Raw genomic sequence first — 23,100 nt, forward strand, 5'->3', positions numbered from 1 at the left:
GTATATATATATATATATCTGTTGTTTTATTTTTTGCTGAAGAATGTTAAGAAAACGAAGCGGATATCTTCACTTTGTATGTTAACAACAACAACAAAAAAAAAACGCAAATATTTATAGTATTTTATGTATGCAAGAACAATTTTCATAATGTAAAAACTTTATTATTCGGAAAACCGAATCTTTAAACCAACACCGCAGAGGTGATACAAACGAACGGGAGAAAAAAAAAGACGAGCCAAACACAAATTATTTAACCAAATTTGTATTTCCTAAAAGAATGACTGTAATATTTCTTCTGTCTATGAACAAATAACATTAAAATTGTGGTGCACACTGAATAACCCGCATAGTGCGTTATTTAAAAGTGTGCACCATTTTTCGAGGTTATTCCGAATAGACAGAAAAAATATTACAGTCATTCTAAATTCCATTTTTAAGGATTAAATCATTGAAAAACGTTGATGACGTCACGGTCACATCACAAAATTATGTCTATGAATTGATAGACAAAAAACTTTCAGCCAATCAGAAAACGTGTTACATCCAAAATTAAATTATAAAGATTTATCTGTGTTTTTAACCTCAATATATCGCTTGTTAATGTCAGTCTCTCTTTATGCTTAGTGTTTCATTGATGAGCATTCAGTCTTCGCTCAGGCCCGTATGCATAAAGCTACTTTAGTTAAGATATCCAATCGTAATACTTATTTATCGTAGGACATGTAGAAAAATCCGTCCGTTCGGAATAAATCTTAACTTAAGTAGCTTTATGCATACGGGCCCTGATTTCTTCAGTAGTTATTACAACAGCAGACTTCTCTATCGATTCGTAATACAATAGAAACCTTATATTTTTCACTGTTATATATATGTTCTTTCTAAAGGCGTCTCATGATTCGTTATCTTGTATATATTTTCAAAAACATTAATCAGATTTTATTTCTTCATTTATATCTATGACTATTAATTTGTTTGCTACATTAAAATGATGTTTTGATATGAAATATTACTATATCGATATCAAAAGATGACTTTGAAGTCTTATGTTACAACATTGTTATTCCAGACAAGGATTTGTATAATTAACTATACAAATCCTTGTTCCAGATGATGGATGTGGCAGACGAAAAGTAGTTCCAGAATAAAGACGCATGCTTAAAGTTTCACTGAATTTTCTGATAGTATAGCTGTAAAGTCGGTATAATTTATAGAACAAACTATCTTGGCTGATGGAGCTTTCCGGTTGAATTTTAAGTTTGGTTAAGATCGTCTTTTTCGTTTATTATTTTTTATATCAAAATATGGCCTTGAATTTGAACTTTATCATAAAGGCCAACAAGGTTCTTAAATGGATATTTTTCAAAAGCCTAAATGCTAGGTAAATTTTCATAATACGATGGTTTTATGCATTTTCAGAACTTAAAGCTTGAGAAAAACTTTGACTGCAACCTACGATACAAAATATGCTGTAACTAAAAGGAGCCAAGGTTAATATTAAATCCTACCCTAGACATAGACATTTTCTGGATCAGGGATGGAGGCCAAAGTAAATTATGACAAAAACTTTTATGAATTCAGGAAAGATTGGACCAAATCTGTTGTTCCAACACAACTGATGCATTATCAAGGGGTCATAAATTGGAAAATTATAATTTAAAAGAAGTTATTTTGTATAAATAGTAATATCACAACCATTTCTATGTGAAATTTGTGGTATCATGTATGGTCTGATTAAAAAAAAAACACCTTTAAAATCTTAGGGCCACGCAGTTACATTAAGACCGTTTTACACTACTTGCGACAAGGGCAGATAACTCCGTTCAATCTCATTAGATATCAATATTTGCCCTTTGCCGAAATCTTTCAAAATTGCTGTTTTGAGTAATTTTTACGGATTTAAAATTGGATTGAAAAAAGATTGTCAATAATAATATTGAATAGGGACGGTATCTTGTTAATGATTTTATGAACAGACAATTCGCAGATATATGTGAATGTAAACATATACATGGCGAAAAAAGTATAATTTAGTGATCCACATATACATGCCTAAGTGAACAAAATGTGGACTTTGAGATGAAGAACAGCAATAAAAGCACTGTTCCTTTGTTTTTTGTGTGTGTTTTTTTGTTGTTGTACATTTACTGATTTTGTGTCATGGATGGATACCCCATATCCTTTGTTTTTCTACTATATCAAATTTACATCATCACAGAATATTCATAGAAGTAATCAAATTATCAGTATTAAAGAGAAGCAATAGATGCAAAAGGGATATTCAAACTCACAAGTCGAAAACAACTGACAATGACATGGCAAAAAAACGAAAAACGACCATAAGACAAACAACAGTACACAACACACGACAAAGAAAACTAAAGACAGAGTGAGCAACACGAACCCTGCCAGTAATTAATTTCCGGGTAATGACAAGGTGTTGAAGTCAGGTTTTTTTAACGTTACTTAATCACTTAAAATAACTCAGTTATATCAGCAATTTAAAAGCAATAAGTCCCTAATGACCCCCAATCATTACATTTTCAAATAAATATACATGCCACATTCTGTATATGCCTGTCCCAAGTCAGGAGCCTGCAATTCAGTGGTTGTCGTTTGTTTCTGTGTATCATATTTGTTTTTCGTTCATTAATTTGTACATAAATTAGGCTGTTAGTTTTCTCGTTTAAATTGTTTTACATTTGTCATTTCAGGGCCTTTTATAGCTGACTATGCGGTATGGTATTTGCTCATTGTTGAAGGCCGTACGGTGACCTATAATTGTTAATTTCTGTGTCATTTGGTCTCTTGTGGAGAGTTGTCTATGGCAATTATACCACATCTTCTTATTTTTATATGTATTAAACAGTTGGAAGTAATTGCGCACTTGCTGATGAAAGACTACACACTTTGTGAGTGATTTGTTTGAATAGCAATGTGCGTAACCGTTTATATTAGCTTTGGAGACTTGCTGGTATCAAAATGGAAGTAATCAAAGAAAGTGAAGAAAGCCAGAGTAATATTTTCATCTCTTATAATCTCTCTAAGGACACATACTGTCTGCCTTTGACACATCTAAATTGTAAATATTAGAATTTTTTCATTTATGGATACCTAAATCGTTTTCCTACATTTAATGAAACACACAATTGTAATTATATGCCATGAAAAAAATATAATGTCCATTAAACCAAATGCTTTTGAGACTAAGGAAGATTAATTTCCCTCAACTAACTGTAAATTGATCTTGCAGACAAACACAAAATAATTGGTTTCAATATGAAGTAAACACGTTTTAATAGTAGAAATAATATGATCATTGTAGTTAACCGTGAAGGAGCTTAGTAGGAGGAGAAAGTTTGTGTAAACTTATCAAATAAGTACATGTACTATGATGGTTAGGAAGGGGTTTACAGAATAGAGAATAATGGACAAAATAAATAAAGAATAGAGAATAATGGGGTGATAAGATATAAAAAAATAAATGCAAAAATTAAAGAATTGGGTATAAATATACTAATTACAGAAAAGAACATTGTCCAGAATACAGTTATCAAGTAATTACAGAATAGCCATTATTTTTAAAGGTTAAGAATAATGAGTAAACAAATTAAAGAATACAGAAATGAAGGAACTCCCCTTCCCCATCCATACCCTCTTCTATAGACTTACAGATCTGCAAAATTTTGAAATCCGTCTTGTCCCCCACCCTCCTCTTTGAAAAATATGGGTTTGGTATTAGAAGAATATGCATGTAATGATTTGCAATATTTTTATGTTCTACTACAATTATCTTCCTTTGATTTCTGGTCCAAAATGTATCTATGCTGTTTTAAAATGGAAATATGTTGCCATTAAACTTAGTTAAACCACTATTTCTTTGAAAATTCTTCCAGCAAGTCAAAATTTAGAATAGACATGAGAATGGAAACTGTGAAGTCGTTTATTACTTCGTTTCTCTTTACGGATATTTGAAAATACTAAAAATGGCATTTTTATATTTTACATTGATTACTAAATGTATTCATCCTACATTACTGCCAAGAAATATCCAGCCAGGACAACGACGCGAACAGTAAATATGTTACCGTTTCTAGTGGTTGTAAACCTTAAAAGGTACGCGAACTAAACATGTTACCGTATCTAGCGCTTGTAAACCTTAAAAAAGGTAACTATGATCTATAGACATTTGCGACTTGAAATTAAAGTGTTTACTGTGGTCATTCTATGTTATACTAAAAAAAGGTTCATGATTTCTCCCAAAAGTTTGGATGCTGCTCTTTGAATTATACCACAAAAAATGCGCTTTTTGCGATATTTACTTTTTACTAGCTAAATTTTCGGGTAAAATATATCTACGAGGCCATGCATTTTGTAATAGAAGAAAAACGCATTTTAGTTTGTTTTGAAATTTTAAACTTTTTGAAATTAATACTTTCCCAATAGATATCGAAAAATCGGTAATAGGGGTTTGGGGGTAATGTCTCCATATTCAGGGGCGGATCTGTCGGGGAGAGGTCACCTTACGAACTCTTATAAAAATGCAATTTTGTTTTATTGATATTAATGACATGAAAATAGTAACAATTAAAGCAAATGCATGGTTAAACAGGACTTATTAAATTGATTCAAATTTCATTTTTCGTTGATGCTGCGTGCAAACGTGTCAACGATCACATCAAGTTCTAAGTATAGATTATAATGCACGTGCATCAGTGCATCAATAAAAGTTTGTGTATCGACCATCTTTTTCTCAATATTGACAAGGAAAAAGCCTCGGCATGGCTCGTTTTACAAGGTCAGTCATCCCGGTCGAACTATTTGTTTCGTCTATTACAAGCATGTGTCATATCAGTTAATGATTTGTTTGCTAGGGTTCTCAAATTCTCAACCCAAATAAAGCATAATATATACATTAAGCTCCTTCTTTTGAAAGGGGAGCACACAAACCCGTCATATCTGATCAGCCAATTTCTCTGAAACAGTCTGTTCTTTCCTATGTATTTCTTTTAATACGGAAAAGTTATAGTTTGTTTTTTGGTTGAAAATGATTCCTTATTACATTATTTTTTTGTTCATTTGTTATTTATCTTGTTGATTACTTCACAAGGCCAATGTCGTTTGTATCTATATATGTATGTCGGTGGTTGTTTCATGATAGCAATCACCATTATTGCTCGTATCAATGCTAGGTCCACTACGAGTCGTTGGTACTTCACAAGGGGCAAATTTGTAGCGTATCCTGAAGGAAAGAGGAAAAAAGTTACCAAAAATGTAAAATACCCGATTTTTTAGACAATTAACAGAAGGGAAGTATACGATTAAGAATGTTAATAAGACCCCAAAACGAATAAATGATATTGAATTTTGGCAAGACAGTAGAACACCAGTAATGGTCGAGGAAATTTGCCATACAAATTTAAACTTTTACTATTTAGATAAAGGCAATATAAATAAAAATATTAATTACCTACTGAAAACATCTAAGATTGGGGACTGTCTCTTCATTTTCCCACCCACACATCAAAGAAATCGAAGAAGTAATTTACATAGTATACATGTCAAGATACGCGTAGTTCGCCTTAAGGGTAGTAAGTTCCAGTGATAGACAAAGTGATAAATTAATGAAAAATACTACATTAAATGTACATGGTGCACCGTTTTTTTACCAACCCGAGGAGGTTGTCATGTGCACCGGGTGACCACCTCCTGGATCCGCCTCTGATATTTAAATACATTGGCTGTTAATTGCACGTGCTAAGAAAAACCAATGCAAGATTTAGATTTTCACCAAAGTGGAATAAATTTAAACAGAGATAGATGGATGGCTGTTTAACGTCCAGTGACAATTTCAAAGTATAAATAAGAACGAGAACATAATTATGTGATATGAAATAAAAACCCTGCAGTACACGATGAGTCGGATTTCAAGTTTTACTTGCTATAGTTCAAAAGGAAACAGTCCACAGGAAGACCTGTCACCTTACACGAACACATATTCTGCCCTAGTCTGAGAAAACCAGTCTTTTCTCTTACTGCTTGATGTCTTGTACTTATAGCGGAGAAGCAGCACATAACAATTTTCAAGTCTTTAGTTTGAACCGGTCGGGGTTCGAACCCATGACCTCCTGCACTCGAGGCAAGCACGCCACCAAGAGACCACCGAGGCGGTGTCGTAATAGCAAATCAGTAAATATAAAAATGAGATAAGGCATCCTATATCTCTTAATTTTATGCACTAACAGATAATTGCAATGATTTTAGATTTTTTCAAACTTAAGAAAAAGTTGGATCTATAGTTGCTCACATAACGTTATTATGATACGGTGGATAATTATTGTCTCATTTTTAAAAATCATACCAAATCTCCTTATTTTTCTATTGAGGTATTTTGATAATAAAATTGAGAATGGAAATGGGGAACGTATCAAAGAGACAACATGATAAGCATTGTTTAATTTTCCCTAAAGCATTCCTAATCGCGTTTAATAATACTCGAAGTATTTCACGTGACCAATGACTTGCAATAACGAAAACAGGATTTTATTTCTGAAATTACCTTCATTTTTCTATGAAATATATACAGAAATAGACTTCTGCCTTTTCTTCTTGCTTGCAACACAGAAAAAAAACAAGAACATTAATGTTTCATCGTGGAAGTCATAAACGGCATTAAATTAAAATGGTTGATAATATCATATAGCATGATACAGGACTCAATTTCTCAAGAGATAACAATTATGATTCCGTCTATGGAACTAATCGTTGTTTATAGATTTTTGATTTGGAAATAAATACGTAACGAATGTTGTAATTCTTATCATGATTAGGAAAAACGGAACAGTATAATTTTTGCTTACATGAGCTTGTCAATATCAACATAGATTTATGTAGATTTTACGAAGACCAGTCTTTCTATAAACTTAATTACGAGAAAATTACTCCTAGAAAATATACATGATTTGTCATGTGAACAAAATTATATGTCTTGAATTATATCAAGCGAAAGAAACCCTATCGATGCAAACTGGCATGGTTTTAAGAGTTTTTTTTTTGTTGCTTGAATCTCATTTAATTTAGAGTAATATCTAACTTCTAGTTTATATAATGAGTAAATGTCCATAAATCACGCCGTGACGTCAATGTTTTTATAACAAACAATTTGTGTATATATATATATTATTCATTGACTATGATTCTCAGATTTCTAAAATGTTAGTGGAATTCAAACGTTAGAATATCGAAGATTAAAGACATTACAAAAAAATCTAATGAAATGCAGTTTTAAATTACCTAGATATTTTATGTTGTTATACTTCATGTCAAAATGGCAGATTTTAATTGGTTAAAACGAGGGAGATGATTTACTCTATCCCATGGCAAATACTCTATTACCCTTCACAGAGACGCTTGCTCAAATGTGCGCTTTAATAAATACGGATGATTGTTATGGTTTATTACTTTGCATTTAAAATTTAAAGACAGAACATTCAGTATAATAAATTAAATAACACATATCTGAGAGGGTGATAGAGCAGATTGTTACCCCTCGAAAAGACATTGTCAACCTTGGCTTCACCTCAGTTGACAATATTTTCTCGGGGTAACAATCTGCTCTATCACCCTCTCAGCTATGTGTTATTTATATACTTGTATCCATCGAAATATTTGAAAAATATTAAATATGTACGATGTTATAAGCGATTTTATGGACTAACCTCTAGAATTAATATCACAGAGAGTAAAAGTCCAAAGAAATGTTGTAAATTACAAGGTTGGAAAAAGACAAAGACTTGCACGCAGATAACTAAGACATGCGCATATGTATAAAACAGACACCAAAGAAAGCATCAAAAACAAAACAAAAACAAATAATATTCAAAGAGGAAAAGAATAGTAAACTTTTTCCTAGCGGATTTGAAATATTTCTTTATGTACATATACTTTTTTCACGAAACTACATGTACACAATTTAACAATTTAACGCAATTGTTCACAAATGACCAGTGAGCATTTATATCTTACTATGACACAGGGATGGTAAGGGAAAAATAACAAGTATACACTTCATTACAAAAAACATGTATATAGCTTACTATGCGGTGTGGGTTTTGCTCATTGTTGAAGGCCGTACCGGTGACATAAAGTTGTTAACTTCTACGTCATTTGGTATCTGGTGGATAGTTGTCTCATTGACAACAATACCACATCTTATTTTTTATAGTAGGTTTTATTGAAGAATACAAACACAATTATAAAAGAATGTCCATAAAAAAGGCAATATTTGATCTCAATAACAGTTTATGTGGCTTTCGGAACCATCGTTAAAAATAATCACACGAAAGCAAATGTCCGGGCATTAGAATTAATTGCCTTTGAATGAAAAATGCAGGATATTATTCTTCGACAGATTTGTTAAAAGCAAAGCTGTTGAAATAACGAAAAGATTAGTCCGACGTAAACATGTCAGTGATAAAGTGATGATTTTAAGTTGCTTTACATTTGGCAAATACTCATGATTTGTAGGAGCTGTCTTCCTTTTCCGGAGCACATAAGTTTAAGTTTGTTGGACCGTGATTTTTTTTGTGAATTAAAATAATTCTATTATGTTTTGTGGTCAGTGGTAAATCACAAATTTGACCTTAAAGTCGTTTTGAATGATAAAACGTAGTCAACTAAGTTATCATGGTAAAACAATCACATTAATAAACATTCACATTTCATAAATTTTGTAATTGTTTAATTTAAAGAATTCAATAACACAGTCGGAAAGCTGACTGGTGGTTGGTCCCATATTCAAAAAGCAACAAGGAAAGTTATGTACACAGATGGTATAATACTTGATGAACTCAATTTTGCGTGTGTTTAAATGAACTCTTTCATCTAAGAATTGGTCCATAATAAGAATAGATAATGTGTGTGTTTTTTTTCTCGAATTCAGTCCACACATCATTAGTATTGCTCATTTATTTTCAAATTTGGAAAACAGATATAAAAGGAAAAATAACAGAAAAAGAGAAAGAGAAAATTACGCAATTAAATCATGCTCATTCTTTTATGAGTAGTTTTAGGCCCAAGTACAGATCTCAAAGGTTTTGCACTGAAACTGCGTCACTGTTTCTATAAAAAGCTCAGGGTATAAAAATGTGCTTAAGCATTTTTACTGTTCTATTTCAAAAATTAAACACAAACCTGATACATTTGATTCGTTTAACGTTTAAAAGTAAAAGTTTCCAGTTTCAAAGGATCGAATGATGATTAATGCTTTGTCAACAGGAAATTACACTTTTTTTTCTCTTTTCACGGAAACTGTGTGTTTTTGCAACAGGATATGTATTTAATTGACCTTAGAACGCAAACCTTATAATCATGACTTATCAGATTAGTTGATGACATTTACATTATATCAAATCATAAACAAACAAGCACAAATAAGGAGATGAAAAGTATAATAATTGAATAAGGCAAGAAATAAAAGCAAGCGTTTCTGATGCGTTCCTTCCACATTTTTTTTGTATTCAACTTTATAAGTAACGCCGGAAGTAAAAAATTTGGAAAACCGCCTCGGTGATCTCATGATCTCTAGATAAAACTCGGATTCTTGGGTTCCAACCAAAGACTCGACAACTGGAATTTTCTGCTTCTCCGCTAAGCAAGCTGCATTTTGGAAGAGCAAAGACCTGTCGGCTAGGAGTAGGTTTAATGTGTCCGAGTATTGTGACCAGTCTTTCTCATACGGACTTTTAACTTAATCTAGCACCTCAAAAATTCGGTTCAGCGTGTCGGTTTAGTGCAAAGCAGGGTTCAAATGACATCAATATGTCCTGATATGTATGAAATATTAACACCATTCTATCCACCTATAAAAATTGTACAGCCAATAAGGAATGAATAAATGAATAGATGCAGCGAGAATTTATAAAATGTACGTAAAAAATCACCCAAATGTCAAAATCATGATATATAGGCAAAACTATGTACATAACTTAAATTTCACCTTACCTTTGGTTTAACTTCCAAACGGAGATAGGACTGAGTGAAAAGAACAGACATTGTCAGGAACTTTAACCCCTTCTAATGAAATAACAACACAAACGGTACCAATTTTACTGCACAGATGCGCATTTCGACAATTAATGTCTCTTCGAGGCCAAAATATTTGAAAATCTAATACTTATTCCAAAATTGAGCTGATAAAACCAAAAAGGACAAAAAGTACAACCAATCAGAGCTATGCATTATAGGGAAATATATTTCTTAATTTGAAATAATTTCCAAATTTTGTAACAGCATATTCAATAACACATGAAATATCCGTATGTTCATGCCATACTGGTGAAGGCTGGTGATACCGTCGGGGGATAACAGTCCACCAACAGATGTATAGACAGAGGTATAAACTTATTATTAAAATAAGAATAGGTAGAAGGGTAGATGAAACGATCAGAAGACCAAAAATAGTCTTTGGTCAATACTAAACAAAAGGAAAATATTGTAGTAAAAACCTGCGGTTGAATCTAATGCTATGAAACGATATGTAAATCAAAACCTATATAATATATACTCTTAAAGTTGTAGAGCAAATACAGAAACCTTTAATTATATTTCCGTCACAAGTATGTTGTTTAATAGAAAAACAAAGGATATGGGGTATCCATCTATGACACAAAATCAGATCATGCACAGCAAAAAATAAAATAATCTGAGGTGCTATCGATCTGGGATGTAAGCAAAACAAGATCATTTTACAAAACATCTTTGGTTGATTAGTCCTTGTTGGTCTAAAACTGAAAAGCCTAAAACTTGTCATATACATTCTGAGGCTGTAAATCATAGAGAATATGCAGAAAATTATGTTAACTATGACAGAAAATTATGGTCCATACATAAACGAAAGCACACTCGATCATCATTAAGTATATCAATTATTTACAAGTATGTTGATACCTAATACAGTAAATTGGTTGCGTTACATTGTTAAGTTGGAGATATATTGGATAAACTCACTGTTAGAATTACATATGAACAAACAGAAAAATTAATGAGACACATTATATTGTCAAACATTATCGATGACAGATCATCTTTATCTCTAAAACCAACATATTCTGATTTAAATCATAATCTGTAGATGTCAATTCGAATGTCAAGAGTGTAGTGGCGGATGCAAGGGGAAAAGGGGGGGGGGGGGGGGGGGGCGTTCCTGGAGTTGGATCCCCATTTTTTTTTACGATCAATGCTTTTGAACAGGAATATATGGTTGGAACCCCCCTTTATCCTGGGGTTGGAACCCCCTTTTAAAAATGGCTGGATCCACCCCTGCCTCTAGAACACATTCACTTAAACATAAGGCCAAGGAACAGTAAATGGGCTATTTCACAGATCTTGCTAAAACTTTGCATACAACTTTGGCTCATTGAACTATTTATAAAAATCGAAAAAAAAATATGCATTTATCTTTTTTATTATCTGAAATATTACTGATTGAATTCTTTCAAAATAGGTGAACATTTGTATAGAAAAAAAAAGTTTACCAAAATCTGTGACATTGCCCATTTACTGTTCCTTGACCTTAATGGTTTTATTTTCCCATTAGAAGGTCATTAGAGCTGAAAAAAAAAGCTGATTGTATTAAATTTATGTTGTACATCAATGCTTGTAAGCTATTGACTATTAAGTTTTAACGTCTATTGAAGAAAAGCAAGCCCTGTCTACGATTTTGTGCTTCACTGTGATATGAATGGGACCGATTTTGAAAGCATATGGTTGCTTTAAACCTATCAAATTGCCCAGATTCAAGAAGCGTTAGCATAGATTATTTACCCAATGTGCATTTCTGAAATTCATATCGAAATCCCTGGTTCAATTTTTTGGTAACTTTTATTTATTCTTACAATGCCATCTAGTTTTTCTCTCAGTTTCAGCTCGACAAATTAAAGTTTAAAGCATATTAGACTAGATAACTCTTTAGATGTGAATAAATTAAAGGGTACGTGGAGTATATATATACGTAGATAAGACATCAATCAAACGACATACAAACCAAATAGATATCTAAAGGTCTTTGTGAAGTATGATTGACAGTAACTAAGAAAAATAAACCTATGTATTTAGATTTATAATAAGTATAATGAAGCAACACTCGATCATCATTTAGTGTATCGATTATTTATCAGTATGTTGATACCAAACACTATATAAATAACACATAGCTGAGAGGGTGATACAGCAGATTGTTACCCCGAGAAAACATTGTCAACTGAGACGAAGCCAAGGTTGACAATGTCTTTTCGAGGGGTAACAATCTGCTCTATCACCCTCTCAGATATGTGTTATTTAATTTATTATACTGAATGTTCTGTTGTTACTATCAAATTTCAAATTCAAAGTAATAAACTATGTCGTCTTGTACATAACAATCATCCGTATTTATTAAAGCGCACACTTGAACAAGCGTCTCTGTGAAGGGTAATAGAGTATTTGCCATGGGATAGAGTAAATTGTATCCCTCGTATTAACAAATCAAAATCTGGCATTTTGACATGAAGTATAATAAAGTAAATTGGTTGCGTTACACTGTAAAGTGGGAGAGATATCCGATATACTCACTCTTAGTATTTCATATGAACAAACAGAAAAATTAAGAAGACATACCGGTATTATATTGTCAAACAGTATCGATATTACATATGAACAAACAGAAATATTAATAAGACACATTATACTGTCAAAGAGTATCGATGGCAGAACATCTTTATTTTTTTCGCTGGTTGTATTACAATTTCAATCGCGTGATTCTAATGTATAAATTCGTTCGGTCAAAGGTTTTACTACTCTTTGAAAGTATCCCAAAAAGTGCATGTAATTTTTATCATTGTGTTTCGTAATATTATCAATAAATATATGATGTGCCTTTTAGCTTGTGACACTTCTGTTGTAACTTTTTCAGTAAAGAAGCCAGTCATGTCTCGGTGATATGAATTCACATCACTGCCTTTAAGTCGATGAAAGCCCAGATTCAAGAAACATGAATAAAATGTAGTTTGTATTCAAGGTATTGTTCGAAATTTATCCCGAATTCCCTAGTTTATTTGTGGTGTAACTGTTTTTCAGTCTAACCATGTTATTTTGGTTTCCCTAGTTTCATCTCGACACCTTAGTCCTTTTTATCTCTACTTTTACCTAAATGACATTTTACAATATTTTCATATTTAATTGTTTAAACTTCTTTCCGTTTTATTATTTTGACATGTTTTCATATTTCTATGGTTATAGTTTCATTGTTGCGTTACAAACAATTCTAATGATAATTAATCCCCAATGGCATGCTGTTGCAATTTCAGAGTGTGCTGCAATACATTGACAGCAATATAGCAATTAGTCTCAGCGAGACGATAATCCTCACATGCAATTTCTTTTTTAAATTATATCTTAATTGGCATTTGAATGCAGTTATTCCGTGATAGCAATATTCTATTGTATAGCAGAAGTGCTAACAAACCTGAAATGATTGTTAACTCCAGATTCCAACTAGACTTCGATTAGAAAATCAGGATAAGCACAAAAGAACAATAACATAACGGATGAAATGCATTAATTTTGTAAATTAAGTAACGGATGTAAAGATTTATGACGGTTTTCATCTTGTTTTCTTAAAATCAAATAAAGCATTGCATTTTGTGGAATTCAATCAACGTAACCGTAAAACTAATCAAAATCTCAACTTCAGTTTTACATGGTCGGCATAATCACTTGACTAAAATTCTACTTTAAATTATATAGCGTATATCGCCACGATGATCTAGCTTGATGTAGCGTGCTTACTTCAAATGCGGGAGATATGGGTTTCATCTCCAACCGGGTCTAACCAAAAACTTAAAGATTGGTATTTGGTGTTTCTCCGCTGAGAAAGCTAGGGCGTGTTTTATTGGTCTCTTCTGTACATCTCCAGAATGTCTTCTGGTGAAGAGTCCAAAAAAATGAATCTGGACCTCTTCTGGAGATATTCTGTAGAAGAAGCAATAAAACAAAAATTCAATTTGCCGTCGAATATAATAGAATTTTTTTATGTTGGATAACATAAACGAAGTTAATATTGCGTTCCCCGTTTTGGCATTGATGTAATTATATGATAAGGGAAAAGACAAAGAAAATTGTTGGAAAAAATCACTGTGTATGTGAAGTTGTTTCTTTATGCTTTTCTAACTGAATTTTAACAAACAAATCCGGCTTAAAGCTCAGACCATTAAATTTTTTGGAATAATCTTAAACTATACAAGAATTTGTCAATTTTTGTCTGGTATATGATCGAAAAGGACATCTTGTCTATAAGCATTGTATATAAAATATATCGCAGAGTTCTCAAAATCTTTAATCCCTGTTGGTCCTTGAAGAAAAATATACTGGTCCTAACTATTACTTCTATTTCAAAATACCAAAATTGTGCCGGTCCTTGCAATATTTCGATGGCTAAAACCTTCGGACCACCACTTTTTGAGAACCTTAATTGTATATGTTTTTAAGATACTAGTATACAAGGATGACTAAATCCGTTGGTTGTGTACTGATTGATACTTTAATCTGGGAGAGCATGATTTCAAGCCGTTCAGTTACCGAAAACTCTTATTTCGGTGCTTTACGTTTATCCTTTTAATGTTAGTTGTTTTTGTGTCTCGTACCGATTTTTTGAGTAAATCCAATTGCAACTGATTTATACAGTTTGTTCTTATGTTGTACTGTTACATCACTACCCCAGTTGAAGGGAGTGTTGAGCGCTCACAAACATGTTACATCACTACCCCAGTTGAAGGGAGTGTTGAGCGCTCACAAACATGTTTTACCCTGCCACATTCTCCAAAGTCAGGAGCCTATAGTTCAGTGGTTGTTGTTGGTTCATATCTGTTAACTCATATTTGTTTTTTTTTTAAAAGGTTTAGATATATATAGTTAGGCCGTTATTTTTTTTTTTTCATTGTTTCACATTTTTCATGTCGGAGCCTTTTATAGCTGACTATACGGTATGGGTTTTTGTCATTGTTGAAGGTCGTACGGTTGGTTATAATTGCTGACACTACTTCATATGAACTCCGGTTGATAGTTGCCTAATTGGCAATCATGCCACATCTCCTTACTAGTTTTGATATTCTATACCTGACTTTTAAATTCGTGTTTTTTTTCTGAACATGTATGGACGTTAAATCAATTGTTAAATAAGGGGAAACCATTTGATCTTTTGGGGAGGGGACAGGAGGATTTTGAATATGAATATGGTGGCCTGGTAAGAGCTGGAAAAAATAGGCATGCTTAGCGACAGATTAGAAATTTAAAATGAATAAAAAAATCCGCAAAAAATCCTCCTGCCCCATTCCCCTTCCCAGAATATTAAAGAGTCGTCCCCTTACTGTTATTGTCCGTGTAGTTTTTATATTTATCCAACTTATTGTCCCTATAGGAATGTCCTACTAAGGTTGCCATACCATAAAAACGTTTATCACACAACTCACATTCTATTATATCTGCATTTATAAATTTATTAATGTCATTTAAACTAAGCGACGCCATGTTTGTTATGTGCCTCTGCCGTCTAAACTACCTATTTAAAAAGAAGAGATAGAAGAGAGCCAGAAGATCTTCCCAATGCAAAAAAACAGAAATGAACCTCTTCTGGCTCACTACTGAAGAACAAAAAAACACGCCCCTACATTCATAGGCTCCTTTGCAACATACGGGTATCTCAGATACCTTTGTTGTATATCTGTCAGAGCCAAACAGATAAAGGACAGGGAACCAGTCTAGCTACATTCAGGGATAAGAGCAAATAAAGACTGGTCTTCTCGCAGCCACAATAATTCAGGCTTGGTTGAAATGTCTTCATATAGACTAATGTGAACTAGAACGTTAGAAATCCGGCTCAAGCTGTCGGTCTAGTAACAGACATGTTTCTTATTCATATCACATTAACATGTTCTTCTGATATGCATGTAATATTTGCCACTGAACGCTAAACACACTAATGTGGCGTTGTGCGGGTATATGTCGCTAATGACTATCACATACATAACGTTTTTTTTACAGAACACCGCAGGAGAAAAGACAACAACATGTGTGTACAATTTACTGTTCTTTTGGAGCGTTCCTTTCGTGATCTAACACAATTTTCTCAGAAAAGATAAATGATTGATTGACTTTTTGTGTTTTAACGCCTTTTTCAATACTATTTGTTATTTCATGGTGGCCATTTTTTTTATTGAAGTAAGAAGCCGGAGAGAACCATCTACTAGGAAAACTGGCAATCCTAGTCACGTAAGATTAGAGTCGAACGCACCTGCCACGTGCGGGGCTCGAACTAACAATCTCAGTGTTGACAGGCTACTGCATGGTACGGTAGTTGAACTATTTATGTGTTTTACTAACTGATGAAAATTAATTGAACATTAAAATAATAGGGATGTAAAGTTGCACTCTGATTTTCATTAAAGGCATTTCACGTGGTACTACAACTTTGTTTAATAATATTATATATAATCCACTTACGCAAAAGATATCATCAAAATACTGATTAAAATGCAAATACATTTGTAAAACTTGCATTAAGCAGTCGCCCATGGGATGTATAATAAGTAACCGCCCAATAGAGGTGATCTTTTAAAACAGGTACCGAAAGATACCAAAATGATGATTAAATACAAATACATTTGCAATGTGTCATTATATAAATGACATAGCTGAGAGGGTGATAGAGCAGATTGTTACCCCGAGGAAACATTGTCAACTGAGGCGAAGCCAAGGTTGACAATGCCTTTTCGAGGTGTAACAATCTGCTCTATCACCCTCTAAGATATGTGTTATTTAATTTATTATACTGAATGTTCTGTTGTTACTGTCTATCAAATTTCAAATTCAAAATAATAAACTATGTTGTCTTGTACATAACAATCATCCGTATTTATTAAAGAGCACACTTGAGCAATCGTCTCTGTGAAGGGTAATAGAGTATTTGCCATGGGATAGAGTAAATTGTCTCCCTCGTATTAACCAATCAAAATCTGGCATTTTGACATGAAGTATAATAAATTTGTATGTTCGATGACATATGTATAGTTTGATCGTATCGGAATCATTTGCGTGCACTCCGTATGAATGGGTATACGTACATTTTCCGAGATTATATAAATTGATTATATGCGCATAGTATGAGTAAAATAAATCCATTTACTATATGATTTATGAAAAAAAGTATTGCATATGTTTATTTGATAGCCAATAGAATTTCCGTTTAATATGTGTTAGAGGTAGTCTTCTCGTATCTGAGTGGCGTCAGCCGCAAAGATATGAGACGACTACATCTGATTTACATAGAATTAATAAATAATTATTTTTATCTTTTCTCTTGTTATAAAAAGAGAAATTAGCAGGAATAGTGTCATTATCTCAAAATTTTCTAGATGCAGTAACACTTTAGAAGTTTTTTAATAGTTATGGGTTTGAAATGAAATCTTAATTGCGACATTTTTTTTTGTGTCATCAAATTGATACTGCTTTTGTGGAAATAAGAATCGCTGTACTATCTTGTCTTGTTTGTGTTTAATTGACAAAACCTGAACTTTTTGCTGATAAATGATAACACTTCTATGTTAAGAAAAGTGTTTCAGGGGTCGCTAAATCTGTTTATTGCTATATTTATCTCCTTTGTTTTTGAAAAGTAATAAAATACAATGACTACGACATCGTGGAGTGTTTTTTAAGACGTGATGATTTATGTTTGACTTGAGATCATTTCCTAGCTTTATCAATGCATACTATTCAATTTATACTTTCCTTTCAGCAGATGGGTGTGGACACGAAGGCTGATTTGGTTCAGAAATACAGAAGAAGGGTTTTAAAACCTTAAAAATACATTTAGCAGTGAAATATCTATAAAATTGGAAAATTAAGAATTGGGCATATATCGTTTTGATTTAATCATATAATAAAGTTAGCATACACCAGCATTTATAATCTTACAAACGGACCCAATTTGTTACAGTTTTTTTTATATATATTTCTATTGAGAAAATATCGAAAATTTTAAAGAAACAACACATAGATTTAAGAACAGAACAGAATAATAGAATTATCAAGGTGTTTCTATGGTATGTTTATGACTCTCTTTCGTCAATGTCAGTCCAATACCTGATCAAACGTTTATACAAAATAAATGAAAGATTGAGGAAATTTGTGGACTTGTTTGCTTGTGTTCTTAATTTTATTTTCACACACAATTTTGGGTCAAATAAAAATTACAAGTCCTACTCCTTCAAATCTGTTTTTATCTCCGAAAGTAACTAGATGTGATATATCCCAAATATTTTCAGTTCAAGTTTTCGACACTGCTTGTCCTATTTTTTGAGCTCAAAAACATTTTAACACAGGAAGGGAAAGCAGACCGACTGCGTGAAAAAGACACCAGTTGTTTAGTCTACTAGTATACATATTTTATGTTTACTAATTTATTTGCCGACTGTTTACATTCAAATTAGCTATTTTGTACAATTTCAACAGGAATTCTCGGTGTTGATAACGGAAGAGTTATTGTTGTGACCATTTATACCTTAGTAAATTGTAAATCAAGATACATTTGTCCATTCCGATTTAACAGTCTGCAATTGAAAACTTCATATGCCTTTGTAAATTACATTCCTGTATTTCGGAAAGTGACAATTATGTTTTGAGAATAAGAATCTGGCAAATCGATTTTGACCAAAAATGATACCAGTTCTAATTTACGAATGCAATTTCAATTCTAATAATTTGATTGCTTTTCTTATTACGAAATTCAAATCAATGTCTACTTCGGGGGAAAATATCACACATATAATTGCAATATTCATTTTTTCTTTAAAATTATAATAACAAGGAAATGTTTGGTTTTGTAAACAAGACAGCAACCAAAGATACGAAGCATCTAGTGTGTGTACGGTAACCAACAAATATTTTTCTATGTTTGTTGGTATTAAATTATATATAAAAGTGTTGACTAACAAAACATGTTTTCGTTTCCAGAAAGGATGATAAAACTGTGTATCTCACATTTTATTTAGAGTGTAGCTTATTTGTATTCCAAAAATAAATAAGTAGAAGAATTCCGGTGGCAAATGATCATTTTTTTATGCCTAATATATATAAGTGAAAATAAAACATCTGTAAAATAAGAAACAAACCTTATTCTAGCTTGTCCTCTACCAACAACAGCCTTGAGAACATGTCTATGAAATGTTTTTCTTCTCTATGGCTAAATCAATACAACAGCACCGATGCGTGCGTTCATTGATAATTCTAGTATAAACAATCGGAAAATGGCATTGGAAAGTCGGATCAAGATTGCGCATGATTCCGATAAATCGATAAGTAACTGAATAAATAATAAACCTATTTTCGAAACAATGCCTAAATATTGATAGCATATTCTATTATCACAAAGAACCATATAACGCGATTTGCGGAAATTAATAAAACTATAGCATTGTGTGTAAATTCTGATTTATAAAATTGTGTAAGAAAAATATATTGTAACATTGCTTCTTAATGTGTGTTATTGTCGTCTTTATAATGATTATTTTCAAATGAACCGTCCGCCTTATAATCCCCAGCCTTCACTAACTATATGTCTTACTAAATTTATTTGATTACTGTGTTGTAACTAGTCTACGGTGAACATGACTTCAGGTAGGTATTCGTTATGATTCACCTACACCAGGTATTTCAGAACATACAAAAAAATGTATCTAGTTATGAAAATATTATAAATTTGGTGCGTCGGAAGAGTTTTTTTTTTTTAATATTTATCATTATCAATGAGGAGCGCTCCCTTAAAATACGAAATGAACAATAAAAACAAAACGAAAGCAAAAAAAAAAAAAAAAAAAATTGCCAAGGAGCTGTAAGACCAAACTAGACAAATATATAACTAAAGTAGACATACAAAATATTTATTGTCTATGGATACATTAAAAACGTTTTGCTTATATGTTTTTTTTTATTTTGTTTTTATTAACCGAATTCAAAACCAAGTTCATGAAGTCAATAAGTGATTAACATTTGTGTTTTTCTGACTTAACATGCTAACAAGTAATTGAAAAATGATAGAAGCAATAATAGCGATACATTAAACCTTTGTCTTTGGAAATTCTTAATTTGTATGAATTACCAAAGACAAAGCTTTATCACAACAATAGTAATAATTTCCGTACTCAAGACAATCAACTGTGATAATGATGGTACCATCAGGATCATCTACTGATAAACACCAAGATCCAAAAACCGCCTTAAGAATAGCTTAAACAGTTCAAAGACACATTTCATAATCTCAAAGCGCTGAATCTTTTTAGTTTAAAAAAATAAGTACATCAAAACTTATACTGTGATTTTGGAGTAAAAGTTTTTTACACATTATTATAGTGTGTAATGCTAATCATGTTTGCTCTCGTTATTATTCAATTGCATTCGATATGATTGAAATAAAATCAAATGAATAACGAAATCAAATTTTTTTTTTTTTATCAAGATTTAAAAAAATAAATAATTAAACATAAAGAAAACACAGATGTTACCCAAAGACTTAATTACAAACACACACATACGTCAGTCCTCGTCTAGACTTCCAATTAGAGGACATGTCTTTCCAATTGTTAAATTGTTCTTCTTCATAAAGTAGAACATAAAGGATTGAGTCTTGGTATTGATATAAGGTCACCTGGACTTCGCCCATCCAGCAGTAAAATGCATGCTAAAGAGATCTAGAGTCCCTTTTGTCTATACGGGATGTATAAATACTCAGTTACGTTCGGTCGGAATGATGACATTAAATCCGATGTAGTGATAGTGTTATGCTTTCTTCAAGTTAAAAAATCCTAACAACAACGTTTAATACTTTTAGGGACCAGAAGGTGGCCTGTTGCAAAGCAAAATCAACAAGTTCCACCCGAATCCTACATATTCTCGTTTTCAAGTGGTAGTCAGCATTTTTCAACCTTCACCCCGGTTGACCCACTTTCATGACAGAGCTTATAAATTATAGCATCGTTATAGTAATTTTTTTATCCTGAATATGCATGGAATATTTTCCACTGAATGTAAAGCAAGCAACAATAAAATCAATCTTTTATAGTCATGGTCCATTGGATCCTACCAATCTAATTAAAATATAAACGTCTGATTTCGTTATCCTCATCTTATGAAATCAAAGGTCTATATTTTGATAAGATTGGCAGTCTACGGCCTTTCTTGACTGCTTAGATTTGTGCGTAATTGCAGTATTGTCTCAGATAATTAGAAAAAGTGTACTTTTTCAACTCAAATGTATGGCAATATTACTAATAAAACAAATCAGTTTAGTAATTGTCCTTCTAATCTTTCTTTTTTTCAAATATTGACCAAGGTGTTGACTTTTGTACTTAAGATTGTTTTTATGGACATTTTTTAACTTGTCTAAACTGTTTAACTACTAGTAACCTAATTCTCATTGAATGATTTCATTGATTTCTGTGTTCGATATACTTTTATACTGTTTACGAGTAGAGTTTTTTGGACGGTTCAACGGGTGGTGCTGTTTAAAATTCGAACTTTTGAAGTATAGCAGTCTAGTATATTAGTATACAAGAAAGCAAGACTTCTATGTCAGCAGACAGATACTTTAATTTCGGTTGAAGCAGAGACATATGATACAATTATATCATATGTACTGTACAAAAATGAGATGAGGTATAATTGCCACTGATGATAAGACAACTTTCCAACAAAGGCCAAAATGAAGAAGAAAGTAGCAATCATAGATCAGCGTATAGGGACTTCAACATTGAGCAAAACTCATACCGCATAACAAACTGTTAAAGGCCCCGACACGACATATGTAAAACAAACGAGAAAACTAACGGCATGATTTATGTAAAGAATAGTAAACGAAAAACAAATATGATATACAGCAACAAACTGGAGACACCACTCGGACAATACGTCTATGGTTGAAGTTAATCATATAATTTATTGATACAATAGCATCTAGCATAATTCTACATGCAGGTTTTGTTTATTTGTGTATTTTTGTTATTGTACTTTTGTTTTGTTGAAGAGGACATTGAAATAAAAACTGTTTAAACATTCCATGTTCACGATTTCGAAATGTTAAATATTGTAAACAATATAGTCCATTGCCAGTAGTAAGAGAGACATATATATACACATATGTGTAACTTTATATATGTCTCTGATAGTATGACTAAAACATACACATTACAAATAAAACCGATAAATAAGGATAAGAAAACAAGTTACATAGTCACACTGACTTTTATGAATTCAGCGCTCTCCTAAAAATTGACATCAAAGCACTACTGTGGTTTTTAGACACTTGTCCCAATGCGCACAGATAAAAGAGAGGCGAAAGATACCAAAGGGACATTCAAACTCATAAGTTAAAAATAAACTGACACCGCCATGGCTAAAAAAGAAAAAAAAAAAAAACAACAGACAAACAACAGTACACAAAACACAACATAGAAAAACTTTAGATAAAGGCTACTATTGACTTCTGGGTGTCTTTTTCTGTGTCTATTGTAAGCTGGTCCTCTACTGACTACTACACTTTGTCTATGAACAAAGTGTAGAAGTCAGTCGAGGACCAGCTTATGTCTATTGGATATACTGTTTGGTTTCTTTTTTTTTATTGTCGTTTATCTATTTTCTTATTTCATTATTAGACTTCATCACATATAAGATCATACTGTATCAAAGTATTTTTTTTATTAACATCCTTGATATAATCTCAGTGACAAATAACTGGTCACGGTTTTCCAGTGACTTGCCATAAGACTTGCTTTTTTTCAAAGCGTTCTTTATTTAAGATATAGTATGGAGAACTGAAGAAAAACAGTAAATTTTGATTAAAGTATTTACGAACAAAATGTTTTGACTTGCTCTTTCAATTTGCACATCTGTCTACTAAACAAATCCTTGATACAGACAAATTATAAATTCCGGAACCGTTTGCGTGCCCGATAACGGCGTATATTTAAAAATTACTATCGGAATATCTCGAGGTTTTTCAAAAAGAAATTTACACAACCT

General features: G+C 32.2%; 1 protein-coding gene across 2 annotated transcripts in view; it reads right to left on the reverse strand.

Moving 5' to 3' along the window:
- The window catches only part of LOC127704181 (beta-1,3-galactosyltransferase 1-like), a 32,888-nt gene extending 13,609 nt beyond the window's left edge, over positions 1–19,279 (reverse strand). Inside the window, exon 1 of one of the 2 annotated variants that reach the window (XM_052208133.1) lies at positions 19,200–19,279. The gene's annotated coding sequence lies outside the window, so the exon portion shown is untranslated. Of the gene's footprint in view, positions 1–9,192; positions 9,264–19,199 lie in introns of those variants that run through there. The other variant, XM_052208127.1, reaches the window with a different exon arrangement.
- Between the last annotated feature and the right edge of the window lie 3,821 nt (positions 19,280–23,100).

The sequence above is a fragment of the Mytilus californianus genome, unplaced genomic scaffold, assembly GCF_021869535.1.
Source record: "Mytilus californianus isolate M0D057914Y unplaced genomic scaffold, xbMytCali1.0.p SCAF_1, whole genome shotgun sequence".
Classification (NCBI taxonomy): domain Eukaryota; kingdom Metazoa; phylum Mollusca; class Bivalvia; order Mytilida; family Mytilidae; genus Mytilus; species Mytilus californianus.